General features: G+C 32.0%; 1 protein-coding gene across 1 annotated transcript in view; it reads left to right on the top strand.

Moving 5' to 3' along the window:
* LRP1B (LDL receptor related protein 1B) overlaps positions 1-8,591 on the top strand; it is a 1,653,662-nt gene that overhangs the window by 1,046,974 nt on the left and 598,097 nt on the right. The gene's annotated exons all lie outside the window — the stretch shown is intronic.

Here is an 8,591-nt window from a genome sequence, read left to right as displayed (position 1 = left end):
TGTATAATAATGTCCTATATTATTTTAAAATATCAAATTAAATAATGTCATCTTTTCTTAACTTTTTTTTCAGTAAATATTTGAGGCCTACTGTGAGCTAAGCATATTGCTAAGCCAAGAAATAAATTTCAAATGTGAAATAGCCACATTTCAGTCTGTTTTACTTAAAATTTGATATCTTACGTATCTATTAAGGTGATGGCTTAATCAATTTGAACAGTGAAAAGAAAACAGACTTTTCAGTTTTAACCAATTCAACAGATTAATACATTCTGTTCACTTGTATTTAGATAATATAGAAGTTCATCATTCCCATAATACATTAAATTCTAAATGAAATGTTCATGGTAACATCAAAACTTAAATTCTTAATAAACTAAAAACAATGTTTTATTCATTTTATATTTTTCACTTCAATACTTTAACTTATTGAGGATATTCATCATGATGAACTAAAACTTCTATTTCAGTATATAATTTGAGTGTCTATACATCTATGTGATTTTAACACTAAAAACATTTGTGTGTTAATATAATTGAATTTGTGCTTAGGTATCCACATATTCTTTTCCATTTCCTCCTACTCAATTTTTTTTAACTGACCCAGATAGTAAACATTAAAGATTTTGAAAACTTGTATTTTTTTTATTATGAAATTTGCCATTAAATCCCATGCACTAATAATTGATTTTAATAATCTCATCCAACTTCTTGTCAGGATGATCTCCAAGAGAAATACTAATTTGTTGGAATAGGTAGTAAAATACAAAAAAAATATGCCCTGGAATTGTGTTGCAGTGGGAGGGAAGGATGGGACAATGATGATATGTGAGCAGTCATCAAGGTCCAAGACAATGAGGACAAGTTAATTTAAGAGGGAAGCCACAGGCTTGACTTCATTGTTAATTCACACCAGAGACTGCAGTGCCATTTTTCAGGTAGCGGCCCCTGGAAGAATCCAACTCACATTACATAGAGAAGAGCAGGACTGTGTACTTCCACTGACCCCAGTGCGGACTCTAGTCAGGCAGCTCAAAAACTAGGATGTAGGTTTTAATAATCACCACTCTTCTAAGAATTTCTAGAAAGCAGGAATAGACTAACCTCCTCCAGTGAATGTTAAGGGTCTCCTTAGACAGGAACAGACCAGGTTATGTCCATCCCCTGCTGATAAATGAAATAACTATTGCTATGCTGCCAAGCCAATTCTCAGTAATTCCAAGCAGGAGCAGAATATCTAGGAATCTGGAACAAACAGACACCATAGGTGCAGTAATTATTAATACGTAGTGAGTGATTCATTGAAAAGCTAGGGACTGAGCAAGGAATGACAATTGGTGATTATAGGAAAAACAAGAAGCTTAGAACACATACATGCCTAGTGATTTTTCATTTTTTAAAGCATTTCATAATGAATGACAAGTTTAACTCTATTAAAACAATAAAAAAGCAAGTTTCTTTTTCCCCAGATTGGTCCCACAATTTAAATAATTCATTGTATTTGCAACACCATTATTAGTTATTTTCTCAGGAGGGCTTTAACATTTCTTATACAACAAAATGTGTTCTGAATATTAAAAAAAACAGTATAAACATAATTTTTGCAATCTTGACTTTCACATTTTTTTTTTTAACTTTAGGAAGAAAAAAATTACTGTCTCTGTGCAGTTGCTAGTCTTTTAACTGCAAATATTTAGTCACACTGAATTCATTTAAATATTGAGATAAATTCTACCATTGGTTGCCACATTGCCTTTGGGGTTCTCCATTTATTTATTTATTAGTCCCCAAATTGTATAGTTGGTTTAAATAGCTTCAGGGCAAAAATACAATAAAATTGCATTAGTTTAAAATATAACCAGCATCAACAACATGAAAACATAACAGTAAAACAGCATGAGTATATATAGATAAACATAGTCATCATTTTAACACTCCATTGGGACAAGCCATATTACAAAGATAGACTGTGAGCCAAACCCTGAAGCTTAAGCAACTGGGGCTATGAGGAAACACACAGGCCTGGAATTTAGGTTGGAATAGTCATTACAGGCTCCTCAGAGAAATGTAACTCATCATCTAGGGCATAGTTAGCAACTGTTAAGGGAAGCTGATTTTATTTGGCAAGGTTAAGAGGAAATAAAACTCCATGATGCTTTTTTGTATTCTGGCAGAATAGGACATTTTTAAACATCAACACATACCTGAATCTAACACACATTAAGAAATAGATTTAAAGTATTTTTAATTTATTATGAGGGGTTGGGATAAAAAACAGGAAGGTAATAAGGTAAGGGATTTAAAAAATGTGTGTGTGTGTGTATGTGTGTGTATGTGTGTGTGTGTGTGTAAAATAGTCTACCTGACTTTAGTATAAACTTTAAGTGTTTAAGCAAGTAAAATAAATAGATACATATATCTAACTCCTTATAAATCAATGTATATATATAATCCCTTGTAAATGTAACCCTTTGTAACAATTAGAGATTTTTCTCTTTCTATTTATTGTTTAAATGCTTCCAAAGTGATCTATATCAACTTCATATCTGCACATATCATAATCTAGCTGAAGGCCTTTCTGAATTCCCATTTGCCTTTAGGGTTAAGTCCAAACCATTTAGCATAGCATACAAGGCCACTCAAGGTCTAGCCATTACCCACCTTTTTAGTTTTCTGTTTCTCTCCTCTTCCCATTTACACTACAAAAAACTTTATGAACACTGGTGTCTTTGTTCAGAATGTCTTTTGTTCCATTCCACTTTTCATTCTGACTCAATCTTGACTCAGAACTCTCTTATTATCTTCTGTCATAAGAATTCCTCATTTGAAATCCCCATGTCCAATTTGTTTTTTTTTTTTTTTATTCATGTTGTCATGGTGCTCTCTTCTACCAAAGCACTTATGACATTGCTTTGTGACTATATACATTGCCTACTTCTCTGTATATCCACTATTTTATGAACTTTTCAGAGGCAAACACTAAACCTTTTATTTTTCACCTGAACTCCAGCAAAAACTATTTATCTGGTTGTCCTATTTCCATTCAAGTATAATAATATTATTTTTAACACAGCAGCCATGGAGAAATTTTTAATAATGTGGATTAAATTATATCATCATCACTCCTCTGTTTCAAAATTTACAATAAAAAGATACCTGTTGAACTTATCTTACCATAGTTGTGATGAAGCCCTATAAGATTCAGCACCTGGCTACTCTCAAATCTCATTTCACTCACACACCTCTATTTACCTTCTTCTCATTCTGTAAAAAACAGAACTTTTCCTTCTTCAGAGTCTTTGTATTTGTTATTCCTTCTGCCTACTATCTTCTTTACCCTAACTTTATGGCTGGCTTTTTTCCTTCATCTTGGTCTCATTTCAAATATCGCCTTTTCAGAGACTTCTCTAATCACCCTTGCTAAGATATCCCCTATACCCAAGTCACTCCTTATGGTAGTCATCGTGGATGTTCACAAAATATTCCCATTTCTTCCCTTTCCTTGTCACACAATAAGATTGTACTTCCTAAAAATCTGTGCTTGTGTGGGACCAACATAATGGAGACTCACTCAGTGTGACTAGCTTTGGCCAATGACTTGTAATCAGAAGTGATATATTTTTCTTTCTCTATAGCAGGGGTCCCCAAACTCTGGGCTGTGGACTGGTACCGGTCTGTGGCCTGTTAGGAACTGGGTCGCACAGTAAGAGGCAAGCGTGGAACGAGCGAGCAAAGCTTCCTTTATATTTGCAGCCGCTCCCCAGTGCTAGCATCACTGCCTTGGCTCCACCTTGGATCATCAGGCATTTTTAGAGTCTCGTAAGAGCACTGGTCCCCCTTGCCAAAAAAATTGGGGACTGCTGCTCTCTAGTATTCCTCTGATCCATTTCTATAACACTTACTACTTTCTGGACTAATCTAGTTTATGTATAATTATGTATTAAATGCCTACATGCTCCTTTCTCCCTCCTGAAAGTTCCGTGAGAACTGTAAAGTTACTCTCTTATCCATTATTCTATCACAGTACTTAGAAAAAGGCCTGGCACATTGCAACAAATATATGTTTAAAGAGCAGATGAAGGAATCATTAAGTCCAATATACTCATTTTAAAGATGATAAAACTAATTTAGTATCTCCCCAACACTAACTAGTGTAATCATGGCTAACGTTACTCAGCTTTTCCGATTTCTTAGATCTTTCTTCTCTCTGGTTGACAACCATTTGAAAACACAAGCCCAAGGAGGGCAGACTGCATCACTCAGCTTATAATTGATCTCTTCTCATAAAATATCAAATTTTACCATTACCTTACAATAGAATAAATGTTAAATTTTATTAGAAAAGAAATAGGTTAAACAGCACTACGTTATATTTTAAAACAATGAGTTTATAGATACTTTCGATTATTATTTGAACTAATTATTATTATTATTTTTATTCTGATTGTTTGTGGCACCCATTAATAGATAGTATACCAGCCCACAAAGTTTTAGATATAGTCAGCTCGAAAAGAAAAAAAGAAAGGAAAAGAAAAGCCTCAGGGAAATATCACATTTATATTTAAATTTATAAAGTATATGTTTATTTAAATAAAAAATAAATAAGTAGATTCACTTATGAAGCACAAATAAACCAAACAACATTATGCAAAACAAAACAAAACAAAAACCCCACAAATGAAAAAAAAAAAAAACCCTCAGGCAATAACAACATACTCTCTCCTTTCATAGATGCTGCTTTTATTTGTGTGACCACAACTTATTTTTCAGTTGTAAATAACACTGAGCCTAAAAAGAACTAGAACTCTAGATAAAGTTGCCATGCTGCTGGATCCAGGGAAACAATTTCTCCCAAAGCAACAATTTGTCTTTCGCAAATTTCATTTTGAATAAGATTAATCTATCTAGATTTCTGAGTTTACATAATCTTCTTGAGAATTTTCATTATGTCATTGAGTTAATGGTTGGGAAACATGACTTAAAAGAACTAGATTTTTGAAACGAAATTCAAAATATATATAAAAGAGTTAAAATATTGCTCTTCTAATAATTAGTTAAACATGGACTTTCTTACATTATTGTTTTCATTTTTAAGGCAACATAGTTCCTGAGGAAATAAAAGATGATCAGAAGAATTGAAATATGGTGTTGAATTTGGTGTATACTATTTAATTTTATTTAAGCTAACAAAGTTTTTCCCAAATTAGATTATTTTAAATGTACAATATGTTACTTATTTTCAAAATTCACTTGCATAGCACTATTCTGTTTGTTTACCTGGCCCTCTGATTATTTCCAGAAATAATCTAAGCTGTAACCTGGAAATACTAAAGATTATAAAGAGAAAGGACATAAACAAAAGCAGGATATGGATTAGTAATGTAAGTTAATCAGTGGATGAGAGGTTGGTGTGAATGAATACATATCATGAAAAATGACCCACATATTTGGCTCTAAATTCTAAGAAGCTATTGCAAAGAAAGAAACAATGAATCTGAGGATTATCTGCAAGTATCTATTAAGAAGACTCATAAAGAAGTAAAACTCATTTGTAAAAAAGAATAAAATTAGTATTTATAATGAAGCAAGAATGAAATAAAAATTTTTCTATAGCTTCCCAGAAGTAGATTCAACAACCAAAGAAAATGTAGTTAGCAGTTGCCTTACTGCTCAACTTCATCAAGGGAAAAAAAAAATGTGCTAGGGAAAAAAACAACAGAAACAAGTATCTTTTTTTCTTTCCATTATAATGGGGAGCTGTTACCAATTTATTCTAGCTCCATGTAAAGTAGGTAGCTGCTTCTATTCTTCAATGATGATAGGCCGAGAATCTTCTTAATTTTCAAGGTACTGGAGACTCTAGATTAAAGAAAAATTCAATAATATATTTGCCAAATTAAACATTCTAAGAGACAGTCAATATATGGACTGTTTTCAACTCTTATTTTGAGAAGGTAGAAAAATCAATAGACTATACCTTTCATTATTAAGTATTTGGAATTACTGAGCGACAATTTACCTAAAGTACTTTTTTAGATGTTATTGGTTGAGCTTATACTACAAGTTATAATATTTAGCTGAGCCAAGGTCTGTTTTGTTTTATTTTCAAGGAAGAATAAATAGTAGGAAAAGAACCAAAGGCCATTTCACTGCTGCATGGAAGTTGGCTTCTTCAACATAGAATTAGAGAGCTGAATGGGCCTTGGAACTCCAATTGATTTCTCTCCTTTTTCCTAAATACCGAAATCATGTAGGATTTTCAAGTTATCTTTAAAAAGATATTAGGCCTGAAGACTTCACAATATCTTATTTATAAAGCTAGCCCCATCATACTTTACTACTGTAGTGGTTAAGATGTAGTGCTAAATAGGATATTCTGCGAATACTAAATTAAATATGGTGGGAAGTTGCTAAATCACTTTCCATATATATCTTCTGAATGTGCAGAGATTATACTATCTTTATAGATTGTGTGTATGCATGCATTTTGTTTAATCAAGAAGGCTATATATACACAGTCACACTGATTTAGATGAATAGGAAAGTAGAAACAGAAAGTCTCTGGCTTAGCAAGAGACTTCAAAGCCAGCCTAAACTCAGTGACTTCTCTGTAAATTAAGTATGATTATTATAAGTTTTCTTAGCAGTGATTACTTTTGAAAATTAGCCGTATAGGTTTTCTGAGAATTGGAACTCCTGTTTTCTACCAACAGATTTACTCTTGCTTCTTCTTGCCCCTCTTTGGTTATTTGTTAATTTATCATCACTGCTCTAGAAATTCTTGGGAAGTAGAGTCAAATCAATTGTGAGCATCTTTACAATATTGCATCACCTGACATATTATAGTTGCTGAATGTCTTTAAATAAATTAAAAAAATCAGAAACAACTATTTAAATATTAAAAAATAACAGCAAGAACAAAATTTTATAGTTAAAATAATAATTTACAGATATACAATTTATTCCTCACAACAACCCTACAGATTCTTTACTTTCCAGGTAAACAGATTTTAGAAGATTAAGTAGCTGCCTTGGTGAAATAATGTTATGATTAGCTTTGACCTTAAATGAATTTAATCTTAACTCATAACCATGCGATACCTACCAAACCAGTTCATTAAGTATTGAGTAGCTCACATGAACCTGTTTCAAATTTATCATAAGGACATAGAATAATTTCTGTTACATATACAATATAGATTAATTGCTGAATATAGCTATATAAAATAATAAATTTGTTACATTAGAACTTTGATGTGACAATGAGATGCCATCTCACTGTTGGAATAGCTATAACCAACAAAACAAGTAATAAATGTTAGAGAGGATATGTAGAAAAAGGAACCCTCATACACTGCTGGTGGGACTGCAAATTAGTATAGCCACTATGGAAAACAGTATGGAGGTTCCTCAAAAAATTAAGAATCAATCTACCATATGATCCAATAATCCTACTGGGTATTTACCCCAAAGACTTGAAAACCCACATCCAAAAAGATATTTGCACACTGATGTTCATAGCAGCACTATTCACAGTGGCCAGGACATGGAAGCAACCAAAGTGTCCTATGATAAAGAAGCAGTGGTACATATATACAATGGAATATTACTCAGCCATTTAAAGAGATGAAATACTGCCATTTGCGACAACATGGATGGATCTTGAGATAGTCATGCTAAGCAAAATAAGCCAGATGGAAAAAGTTGAAAATCACATGATATCACTTATATGTGGAATATAAATCTAAAAGCAACAAATGAACAGGACAAACAGACTCAGGGACATGGACAATGGACTAGTGGTTACCAGAGGGTAGGAGGTGGTGGAGAGGAAAGAGATCAAATATATGGTAGCTGAAGGAAACTGGACTCTGGGTGGTAATCACACAATAGAATATATAGATGTCAAATTATAATATACTCCTGAAAATTATATAATTGTATTAATCGACATTACCCCAATAAATTTTAAAAAATTAAAAAAAAAAACTTTGGTGTGAAAAATATACATACTAAAATATTTTAAGACAGTATTTGGAGATGTTAGTTACTATAATTCATAATATTATATATTAATAAAATTTAATATACTGTTGATTACTGTCCAATTATTAAATTGTTGCATTGTGAAATATCTAGATCCTCCAATTTTTTATTTTCTTATGCTTGAATATGTTTACCTGAGTATTTTAGCCTATATTTTTAGTTATCAGGTTTTGAAGAATAGAGTTATCAGTACCGTATAAATTATTAATTGATAAATTGAATCTGAATGTATAATGCCTCATTTAAATCTTATGTGTGTGTATCTGAGATTTGAAATCTAAAGAATTTGTGTTTATTATAGGCATTTTTGTTTGTTCTTCAAAAATTTGGATGCTCTTCAAAGATTTTGTTAGTCCAAAAGTACTTATTATTTGGTTAGTTAGCTCGTAAGCGTCTGAAAGAAATTATCTAGATAAATGTCAAAAGATCATCACAAATCAATATTTTCAGTGAATGTGAAACCTCTTCCTGTGCCATATAGAAAAGCCCTTCAAAGATCTCATTCTCAACACACTAATTAAAATCACAACAGAATATTTACAGAT

This window comes from Pteropus alecto, unplaced genomic scaffold (assembly GCF_000325575.1).
Source record: "Pteropus alecto unplaced genomic scaffold, ASM32557v1 scaffold3, whole genome shotgun sequence".
NCBI classification, from domain to species: domain Eukaryota; kingdom Metazoa; phylum Chordata; class Mammalia; order Chiroptera; family Pteropodidae; genus Pteropus; species Pteropus alecto.
This window is presented reverse-complemented; position numbering and strand designations above follow the sequence as displayed.